This window comes from Tympanuchus pallidicinctus, unplaced genomic scaffold, assembly GCF_026119805.1.
Source record: "Tympanuchus pallidicinctus isolate F22 unplaced genomic scaffold, pur_lepc_1.0 scaffold3, whole genome shotgun sequence".
NCBI lineage: Eukaryota > Metazoa > Chordata > Aves > Galliformes > Phasianidae > Tympanuchus > Tympanuchus pallidicinctus.
The window spans coordinates 58018692-58029817 of record NW_026294747.1 but is presented as its reverse complement, the minus strand read 5'-3'; the positions used below and the strand labels follow the sequence as shown (position 1 = coordinate 58029817).

The 11126-nt window shown below is 49.2% G+C and overlaps 1 long non-coding RNA gene across 1 annotated transcript; it reads right to left on the bottom strand.

Annotated features, from left to right (window-relative positions):
- Positions 1-2559: 2559 nt before the first annotated feature.
- On the bottom strand, positions 2560-8392 carry LOC128087276 (uncharacterized). The gene is made up of 3 exons (XR_008209752.1): positions 8291-8392; positions 8032-8156; positions 2560-2603 (listed from the first exon to the last, which is right to left on the bottom strand). It is a non-coding gene; the product is annotated as an uncharacterized LOC128087276 (long non-coding RNA).
- Positions 8393-11126: the final 2734 nt, after the last annotated feature.

The window sequence follows — 11126 nt, the reverse complement described above, 5'->3', positions numbered from 1 at the left end:
GCACTTGTCTGCATCAATAAGCAGCTTTCTTCCTGCTGGATTTGGAGCACCGTAGGTTTATTATTACACAGCACAGGATTATTACAGAGAAGCAGATGTCAGCATGGCACTGCTTCACTGAACCAGTCTATTTCCTTGTACATGCAGGAGGGTGCAGGAGCAGCCCTCCAGCCCTACATACTCCCAAGCCCTCTCCCTCATATAACCCTGACGCTGCTCCCACACCACCATGGCTTCAGGGGAAGAAAGCATTTAGGAAACTGTTGGTTCTCAGTCTGTGGGGCAGCTGCTGAAATTCATTCCCAGCACCCCATAGCAGCAGCTGGAGCTTCAGCACCAGCATCCCCAGCACCAGGGCACAGCCTCTGCTCACCTCCCCGTGCTCACTCCATCCCCTGCAGTGCAGCCCATTCCCTAATGCAGACACCGATATCAGAAGCAGGTGAACTGCTCGGTCAACACTGATAACTGAGACACTTCAGGCAAGGAAATAGAATTTCAGCCTATGCAGTGACAGAGCTGAAAACCAGAAATGAAGAGCTCAGGGGAGGCAGGGCTCCACCAAAAAGCAGCTTGCTGCCTTCCTCTGATTGACCACAATTTATCGGCGTCTGGGCTAAAAACAGCCTACATCAACAAAGATATAAGTCTTTTCATATGGAGATTGATTTAGTTCGACAATAAATTTGAACAAAATGCTTCCTCTGGCTCTCTCCACTCCTCATCTCCTCTGCTGCCAGGGAGAGGTAATCCAATTTCAGATCTGCATAGCGGACGTTCAGCAGAGGCTTTAGCAGAGAGAGGAAATCATTTCTGGATGCAATTTTAAATGATGTGGTGCGATCTTGGGTTTAATGTGTGGAAAGGCCAATGTAGATTATGCAGAAAAAATAAATTCTTGATTATCATGGGCTTCAGGGGAGCAATATAGAACTGAAGAATCAATGTACAGGAGTGGCTTGAGGCAGTTAAGCCACATGTGCCCCTAGGCTCCAGCAGCACCCAGCCCTGACCACTCACAGAAGTGCACATTCAGCCAGGAATCAACACTTTTCCATACAGAATTAAACCCAAAGCTCTCCCGTTGATTTGACAGTGCAGTAGGATAAATGATTTGGTGGGCAGAGTGGCGATGGGTTGGGGCTGGACTTGGTGACCTTAGACCAAGGAACCTCAAAGGGTCTATGATTCTATGAAATCAAGTTTTCTGCTGACCAAGTCTAAGAAAGAACCCAGAGTCCCAAGTGTTTGGAGCCCCCAAACCAGCCCTACCTGGTCTCAGTGCCACCAGCAGAGCTGAGCTTCAGGTGAGCCTCAGCACACCCCATGTATGCCCCCTGCCTGCAGGGCCACTGCTGGCCTTCCCAAAGCACACACTGTATGAGTGCCAGAGCTTGTGCTGCACAGGGTAAGAACTCAGCTGCAGGCAGCACCTGCTCACAAATGGGTCAGATTTAATGGCAAGCTTCAGTTTGATCAGAAAGGCAGTGCCTGAGCTGTACAGCAGTGGCATGTGGTAAACAAAGAGAATGCAAGACCAGAAACTACTGCCAAAAGCTGAGATGTCAAAAAAAATGTAATTGGTAGAGGGAAGGAGCACCAGGCTGAACTGCTCTGAGCTCTGAAGGCTGTTAGCAGGCAGTAACGCCAGTGCAAGGATGGCTGGAGATGATTAGCTTCAGCATCACAATTACATGTCCTATTAGATCTTGAAATCTTAGAAACTAATGTGACATTAGTTGGGTTTTCACTCAACCAGGGGGAAGAGGCTGCTGTGGCACTGCCTTTCCCATTGCATCACTGCCTTCAGTGCTGCAAGTATCGTGCGCCTCACTCTGCTTTCCCACCCTTCTTTATGATTCTTTCCTCCACTCTTTTTTATCATGTGCTTTTTTTTCTTTCCTGTTTACAAGGAGCTTTGGCTATAAAGGCAACAACATGCAAATTTATTCTCTCGAATCTGTGACACAAATAACAATGCCTCTCTATTTGTAGCACAGATCTGGAACATATCTTCTAACTCTGAGCGGTCAACATGATTACCTACTGCAATTCTCCTGCTTCACGAAGAAGCCAAATAAAGGCTGACTGCTGCTTAGAAATGGATACCGCCTATTCTAAGGAACAGTTTACCCTCTGGCTTTGCCACCAGTCCCAGCTTCCATGGCAGTCTTCGTCCAGCTTTGAGAAAACAGCCCTGGATTCAATACCAGCACAAAGGTCAGGCTGCCAGCCCACCTCAGTTGTCCCCTTCAGAAGCCAGAGATGCCCTTCTTTGAAGCTTTTTTCCTTCAATGGAGAAAGGTGTTTTACAATGCTGTTCTCCTCTTCAAGTGTTTTGTAGAAGATTGTCAGTCTTTCCCACAGAACTAATCACTGAGGCTCTGCTGTCAGAGCTGAAGCCATAGGCACTGCCTGTCCTCATGCAGGGCGTCCTGGAAGACCTCTCCTCTGGGCCAAGCTCCTTCCCAAGGTGAGGACAGTCATGACAACAGGGAAAGACAAGTAACAAGCACAAAAATAGAGTAGTTTTACTCCATACAGGGGAATAGAGACATATACCATTTAATTTCCCAGCGCCCTAATTTCAGCCAGATGACAACCTGGAGAACAGAAAAACTGCTGGGGAAAGTCTGCAGGAGAAAGTGCCCAAAATGCAAGCAGATGGAGTGCGAGCAAGAGGCAGCCCTGAGGTGAGCTGTGGTTAGCTCAGAGAAAAGCAGAAGAGGCACACGTTCTTAAGACACAAATGTATGGGGAATTTAACGTCGTACAAACCATAGAGCAAGGGCTAAGACAAGCCTGATGCCTGAACTCAGAGCTTTAGCTGCTACCTGTACTGCAGCTCGTTGAGGTGCAACTCCGCTGAGCTCCCAGCACGCTTTATTCTCCAGTTTCCTGCATCACTGCGTGCCTCCTATGGGAACCTCACACAGGAACAGGCCTTAGTAATAAACATTTACCTTGTCTCTCATCTTACGCCCTCCATTCCTATTTTAACACTGCCAAACACCCCATCTGGCAGTTCCTTGCAGCAAACTGTCTCTGCAACAAACATCCTCGCAGTCCTATTTCCACCCAGCAGGCTGAGTCTCCAAACATCTTCATTTCTGAGGTGCTCCTGGAGCTCAGACCACAGACTGATGCCTTCCACACGGCCCAGCAGTGACAGCAGCGTCCCCTCAGCCCCTCCAGGACGCAGTGCCAGGCTCTGTGCCCAGCTGCTACAGCCCAAGCTCAGACATTCACATGGCACGGGGTTAAAGCTGCCCCGAAAAGCAGCACGCAAGCATCTAAATCAAAACGATGCGCTCTCGAGAAGGATTAAGCTGGAGTGATGAGAGCAGATGCTGTTTTTGTGATATGTAAATATATTACATGCACTACTGCCCTTTCTTCTCCCCCTCCAGAGCCTGCAACTCCAACTCCTGTTTGATTTCTTTAGCAGTAATGACTTAATACTCTAGCTCAAGTGGCTTTTTTCTTTTTTTAAATAAAAGTCATGTAATCCTCCCAGCTTAGCCTTTTAATTAAAAAAAAAAAAATAATGAACACTGAGCTCAAATAGGGTATTGACTACCACAACTCCATGCAGAGATGGGGTTACCTTTGAATAACATGGAGAGCTTTTCACGCCACTAGAGCTGTGAATGGAAGCCCCTAACCTCCTCCCACGTGTCCCCTTTCTCCCATTCTTAATGAGGGGAAAAGAACTTTGGGTTGCTGGAATAAGAAAATAAACAACATGGCACAGCCAGAAGGTCCCTGGTACCACCACAGCACACAGCTGGGTGCTGCAGGGCTGCACTGGGGGACAGGCACAGAGGTGGGATGAGCTCCTTCAGGCAGGCAGGGAAGCTGGGCATATGTCCCCAAAGGGCTGCAGTGCTTCCTCTGCCCAGGGCAGAGCCCATCGTGTATATCTACATGCTGAGCCACACCACGCTGCAGTGCATCCAAGCCTATTTCTCACCAAAAAGGCCAAGAGCATTTTAGAGAAGAACATATCAAGTGCAAGCTAATATGAGGAAGCATTATCTATCACAGCTCAAGGAGGGAGAGCGTGCTGCTCGTTGCAGACAGCACAGCTCCTCAGGCACAGAAAGCTCCTTGCTGCTTTCAAAACCTCATACATGGCATCTAGAAGTAATTTAAAAATTCTCAGCTGTGGATCTGCTTTGCTATATCACTGTCATAACGCCACCGGGCTCACAGCAAAGCCACCTCACATCAGGGCTGCCCTTTCCTCACCTCAGTTGTTTGCTCCCTGCTCCAGGCACCATTGGGAGGGACCAAGGAGGCTTCTGCCTCTCAGCACTGTCAGAGCACTGGCTGAGCCCAAAAAGAACAGACACCTGCAGGCCACAACTGGTGAGCACTGACCTTAAATCCCCTACATTCAGCACACCAACCACCAGCTTTGTCCCACATAGCATCTGGGGGGAGAGGAATGGAAGGGACGAGGAAAGATGTACAGACTGCTTCCTTCTCCCTCACAAAACAGAAATCCAGTGAGGAGTTGTGGCTATCAACCAGCTACGAGAAATACGCATTAAAGTCACTCTTTGACATAAAACAACAAGAAAACTTGTAGCATTAAGGACCATTTCTCCATCCCACCCAAAAGCCTCGTGGCTGTTCTGCCCACTGCTTGGAGAAAGAGTCACAGCTATTTGTTTCAAATGGCAGGAAACAGGAAATGCTCAAGCACAGGAAAAAAAGCCCAGGGACAACTCATCAAGCTCAGATCAGAGACAGTTGCAAACATTTTCTGTTGCTGCACTTTCGAGGCCCTTCAGCAGCAGACAGCATGTTCCTGTGCCATCTGCTGCAGGGTCACTCCTTTACTTGCTGTCTGAAATAACATCTCAGTTCCCTGCAGGATTATCTTTTTTATTTTTTTTTTCCTGAAGAGGAAAACCCTGTGGGTATTCTGGGCAAATTCATGCGCTGGCACGTGCTTGCAGATGTAGCTTCACCCAGACCTTAATTATAAGGTATTTGCCACTATAGAAAGTAACATTTGAAATCAAACACTTAATACTGCAAAGTTAGAAACGTTCCTATTAGATGGGTAAAATATTAAGGCAGTAATATAAATCAAAATGCATAAAATTGACGATTTTCTCCTTTCCATTGCAGCTAAAATATCTTTAAAGACAGCAGCAACTGCAGCACATGGCAAGCTGCAAGGCCATGAGTTCCCATGCTTGATAATGAGGCTGAAGAAAGCATTTCCAACCTTGCCCCCACTGTGGGAAATGGACATGCTCTGGTGGCCACTAAGCTCTCCAAGGAGGTCTTTCTGCAAGCCAGGGATGCAGGAGCAGCCCATCAAGACAGAGTCTCTCCCTTCTACTAGCAGATGCATGTACTATATTGAGATAAGGAACCTAAAATCAGTTTTCTCTCTCCAAGCTGCAACAGCAACCAGGACAGCACCCAAAACTGGAAGAGCTGGGAGAAGGAAACCCAGCACGGCACAGGGAGGTGCCAGCTGGCAGCAGGGGGCTGCTGGGGCTCTGGATCCCCTTCTCTCCTGTGGCCAGGCCTGGGGGCACCCCACGGGCACACTGCCAGCCCCACATTCTCCCATTCTCCCACATACACACTTCAGCAGGAGAGGAAGGGGCTCTGCACTGCAGACAGGGTCAGATCCATGCTCCTGCAGCCAGTGCGAGACGAGCTTTCCACTTTAGACAGCCAATGCCCCTCTCTCCTCATAGACTCCCCACCACAGTTATCTCAGCAGCCACAGCACAGGGCTGTAAGGTGCTTTTATCTCAAACAGCCCAGCACTCTGGCAGACAGCTGGATCCAGCTCCCCTGCAGCAGGGCACAGAAAAGCAGCCAGAATTCTCACCCAAACACCACTTTAAAAGGCTTTGAGTGCACCATTTTTGCTTCCTGAACTCTAGCAAGAGCTGCTGCATCCATATAAAACATGTGCATGGGTGGTGGGCTCCACATTTTATATTCTGAACCAACAGCAGTGGTACCCTCCTCCCACCATTAGTCCAGATGGGCCATGAGCTGTAGAGTTACACATCACCATCTCCTAGGAGATAATTAAATACTTATTTGTGTACTTGGTCTCCTAGGGAGAGCCAGCAGCAGTAGCAATAGACAGAAAGCACCAAGATGGCCAGCTACACCACACAGCTCACCTGCAGATTCAGAACAGCACTCGCCCCAATGCAGTCACCCAGCCCTGCATATGGGCTCTGCAAAGGAGAAGTGCTCAAAGAGCAACCTGAGCACCAGAGCTCATGGCACAGCACTGACAGCTGCTTTCCCAAAGGACTCCTAGAGGTCAAGCACCTCTGAAAGGCACAGAGGGAACTCGGTGTGCTGCAGTGAATGCACCAGAGCACCTTCAGTCACATCAAGAGTGTTTCTGCCAGCCACGTGTTTCTAAGCATGGTGAGCAAAAAAAAATGCTGAAGCAGGAGAAAAAAAAAAAGAAATTAATATAGCATCGTTAATTATTAATAGACCTGTATGTACTTCCTCTATAGTCCCAGAAGTCAACTCATTTCCTTGAGCACTGCATGACGGACTGCTGGGGTTCAGCATTTTGGAACCTGTAGTGCTTTGCAATGCCTGATGGCCCATCTTCATTTCTGACCTGACCCCCCAGGACCACCAACACCGGGCATGGGTTCATCCCAGCCTCTTCCTCAAACTTTCCAGAAGGAAAACTGCATTGGCCACCTGATCACAGACACACGTGAGCACCAGCTCCATGAGGAGGCAAGGGAGCACCGTGCCAAGTGCAGGATGTAAAGAAGGCCCCAATTAAAGCATCAGTGACGCTGGATGCTCAGGAGGGAAAAGCTTTTCACCTCTGCACATAAGCATATTTTCTTCCCAGGCATTTTCTGAGCCTTGAAGTTCAAAAAGCCCCTATAGCTCTGGGAGCTGGGAGCTGTTTGTGCTCATGTTGAGGCTCTTCAGTCCCCTTCCCCGCCGCAGGGCCCTGAGATAAGTGGGAGCGCAGATGAGCCGATCACCAGCCCAACCCCGCCACCAGAACGCTGCTTTAAAGGCTGCTGCCTCCCAGGGAACCTCAGCTCTCCTGGGCCCGCAGCTCCAATTTACATCAAAACACAGGTAATAAAAACTGCCCTAGCTGTCAGCTGGCTGGAAACACCCACTGGCACAGTCAGAAATGCTGTGCTCTGTCCTACTTTTGGACTTAAAAACATCGGATGAAAAACAAGAGAGGAAATCATGCATGCCCATCCCAGACAGGGGCAGGCTTGCCCTGAGCAGCACAGCATTGCCAGGCTGCTGCTGCTACACCTGCAGGGCACAGGTACCAGCACTGGGCATAGGCGTTTTATTCCCATTATTTCAAAGCACTGAAGGAAATGGGCCATTGGGAAAAACAAGCGTTAATGAAGTCCTAGCAACAAAAGCAGCTGAAGGAGCTAAAGCAGCTGCCAGGGCTGTTTGCAGCCACAGGAAAAACCCCACCAGCAGGAGCAGGCTGAGCACTGAGGCGAGGAGCAGCAGCTGTGGGCTACTGCACAGTGAGGATGTCTGGCTCTCAGACCCTGAAGATCTGCAGACCTCAGGCTCCTGTGCCTGGGAGGACGGTTTGGACAGCCTCATAGGTTTGCTTGATTTTGAATCATTGAGAGAAGAATTATACAAGCATAGAAAGCCAGCTGGGTGTTGTGTATGTGTAAACCAGCACTGCGGCCTGAAAACCCAACACCAGACTTGCTGCCCCATTGGTCAGAGTGTTTTTCTCCCAACAATACTAGAATGACATAGAGTAAAACTTCTATCAATTTATTTATGGCACCACAGAAAGGGGGCTTTTAGGCTTTTACCATAGAAATGCAATTAGGCTTCACAAAAAGAAGCTGAGCTGCAAGCAGGCTCAGGCTTCTAAGAGCTGCCAGCAGTTTCTCAAAAAGACCACATGTTTTTTTCTGCAACTCCTCTTTTATACAAAAGTGTTCAGCCAACAGTTATACTGGCAAGTACCAAAAAAGCTGAGACCCTCTTGGTGCAACATACCTCATGCAGCATTGTGTGAAAGCCAGCTTGCTTGGCCCCATATGGAAGGAAGGCTTCCAGGGCATTACACAAGGCAGTTCCTCCATCATACAGGGCACCACAGCATAAGAACAGGCACGCAGCACCTGCAAGGCACAGGGGAGCAGGGAAAGCCACAAAGCTTTGGGCAGCTGCCCATACTACCAGACAGCACCACAAACAGGGCAGCAAGGAGCCAAGGGCTTACAGTGACCTTGTCACAAGCAGAGCCCTCACCAACCTGGTACATCCAGCAGTAAAGGTCACATCTCTGGCCACCATCAGCACAGGGAGCAAAAAGAGTACCACAAAAGCCTAAGCTCCCTCAGAGACCAGGCAGACCTACAGCAGATCTCTAACTAGAGAAAGTGCCCTGGATGGAGCTTAAATGGAGCCCAGCTCATGGGTGGGATGGTGGAGCAGCTGAGGATGATTAGGACTTAGCAGTGCCACGTGTGATTTGAGCTGCTCTGTGCTGAGAGCTTCAGGGTTGGATTGCTGCTGCTAGTCCTATTGTGCAGCAAGGCAATCAGAAAGCTGCTGTAGGATCTTGGGGAGCAGATGTTTTTCTTTTCCTCACTTTTATGGGTCTTCCTAGGAGCAAATCCTCAACTTCAGTAGATTCTCAACCCTTGGGTTCTTCAGCGCCAAGGCCAATACCACTACCTGTCCCCTGTGCTGAGGGGATCTAAGCAGTGATTATAAATATCCAAAAGAATGGGAGTCATGTGGATGGGGCTGTGCTCTATTCTATGGTGCTCGGTGTCAGGACAAGGGGCGCTGGGCACAGACTGGAGCCTAGAGTGTTCCATATGGCCACGAGGAAGAAGTTCTGTGCTGTGATGGTGTCAGAGCCCTGGTACTGAGCTCAGAGAGACTCCTGTGGAGAGATCCAAGCCCACCAGCACACTTTGTGTGCAGCTCCTCAGGGAACTGCTGTAACATGGGGTTGGACTGGGAGAGCTCCAGAGGTCCTTTCCAACCTCTATGGTTTTAGGATTCTGTAAATCACATTGCTGGAGAAGTCAGAAGTAAAGAATGGAACCTTTTGGTGTCTGTACCACAGACACTTGCTGCCTCAGCACTGCTCTCCTCAGCTTGTTGCTTTTTAAAGCATTTCCAGGCCATCATGGAGGACACACTCAGAAGGGCAGATCCTGGTGATGAACTGACTGTTGTGCTCCTGAGCCCAAAGCTCCGTGTGGATGGTGGGCAGATGAGGATGGGAGAAGAGGTGGTAGTGAGGAGGCTGTGTGAGTCCCTGTACAAGTGGCAGCTCACAGACAACAGCAAGCCTGCTGTTCCTGCTGCTGAGCAGTTGTTTGGGCCAATAGTGAAAATAATCACCTGAGGGGTTAGGAACTATATGACAGTGACAGCCCCAAGCCGTTCATGGAATCATAGAGTCATTCATGCTGGAAAAGACTTCCGAGATCCCCAAGCCAAAGCCCAGCCCACCCCACCCTGCCCACTGCTCACATCTCTCAGTGCCACATCTCCACTGAACACCTCCAGGGCTGGTGACCCCACCACTGCTGGGCAGCTGTGCCGCTGCAGCACCACCCTTAGGGAGCAGCAGTGTTTTGTGTCACCGTCCATCTCCCCCCATGCCAAAGCTGTGCCCAAAAATGCACAGTGAAGCCCTTGGGCAGTGGTGACTTGAATGCGTCAAATCTGTTGCCCTTCACCTGCATACACAGACCCACTGAACCAACTTTGCACCTGGAGCCCCCCAGATGTGTGTTGAAGCATAATCAGTCTAGCCACTGTCTCTGGTCCTTTTGTCACAAGTTATCTGCCTTGTGCAGGCAAAAAGAAAAAAAAAAAGCATTCATTCAAACGCTTATATTCCTTATACTATAGTCCACTTGTACCAGCAGCTTAGTGATCGAATCTGCATATCCACCTAAAGGCTAACCCATTTGTTAGGATTAAAGAGGAAAACAAAAATAACTCAGTCGCTTCCAGCCAGAAGAAAAATCTATGATTCACTTCATTAATCAATATCTGGGTCACTCGCCAAATACACACGCTCTCAAGGAAGACAAATTAAAATTTTCTCTTCACAAAAGTCACTATTTGAGAAATGTGGATTTGTGATTTGAACGCTGGCCTGCAAAGATTTCGGTACCAGCAGCTGGTTGCTGGGAGGCGATGCTCTGGGCACCCTGTGAGCACAGCTGCAGGGCAGGGAACGTGCTGCTGTCCCCACTCTTAGCCCCAGACTTGGCCAGCAGTCTCTGAAGGATTGCGTGTGCCCACTTCTCAGCCAGTGCCTGCCTGTCAGAGCCCTCTTGAGGACTTTTGCTGAAACAGGATCGCCAAGTAGAAAATAAATGGTTTATTGAGGCGATAGATAATAGATTCTGAGTGGCCAGTAATAAATGAACTAGCTGTGTTAGCACTAAATAACTCGAGACTAGCCAGTAATTAATTAACGACTCACCTGAGTTCTACCCACAAAGCAACAGAGGCATGATTTCAAACTGAAACGTCCCTGCAGGGTGGCTCAGACCCATCCAGCCAGTGCCTCCTCTCAGCAAACATTGGCAAAGGCTGGATCTATAGCCTTGGTGAGATGGCACCGAGCCCCAGGTGTGTAAGGCAACCCTTACGAGGTTTGTTGTGTTACTGACTGAGAGAGGCTGAGCATATGGCTGGTGTGGAGGTTGCTCTTTGGGCTTCCCTCTGGGTTCCCCACCACTCACCAGGTGCCACTGGTCACTGCAGTCGCACAGCTCCAGCCTGACCCCTGCTTTGACCACACAACCTAGTGCCCAACTCCTGCCTTGGTTCAAGCCCAGTGCAAGATGAGCACGTTATTTAAATCGCATTCTTGCTTAAATTCTGATTCTTTTCTGATATACCTCTATTCTGTGTGCCCTCAGCACTGCCCAACAGGCACGATGAACAAAAAGCAAAGCAAAGCCCGACACAGGCTCTGTGCTTCAGTCCAAGACTCTTTTTCTCTGACTTCTAGAGCGAATTTGAAAGATCAGGCTAAGAATCCTAATTAAATTCACAGTTTTCAATACTCAGGTACTGCCAGAGATTGCTCTGCTCGGTCTTTCCGCAGG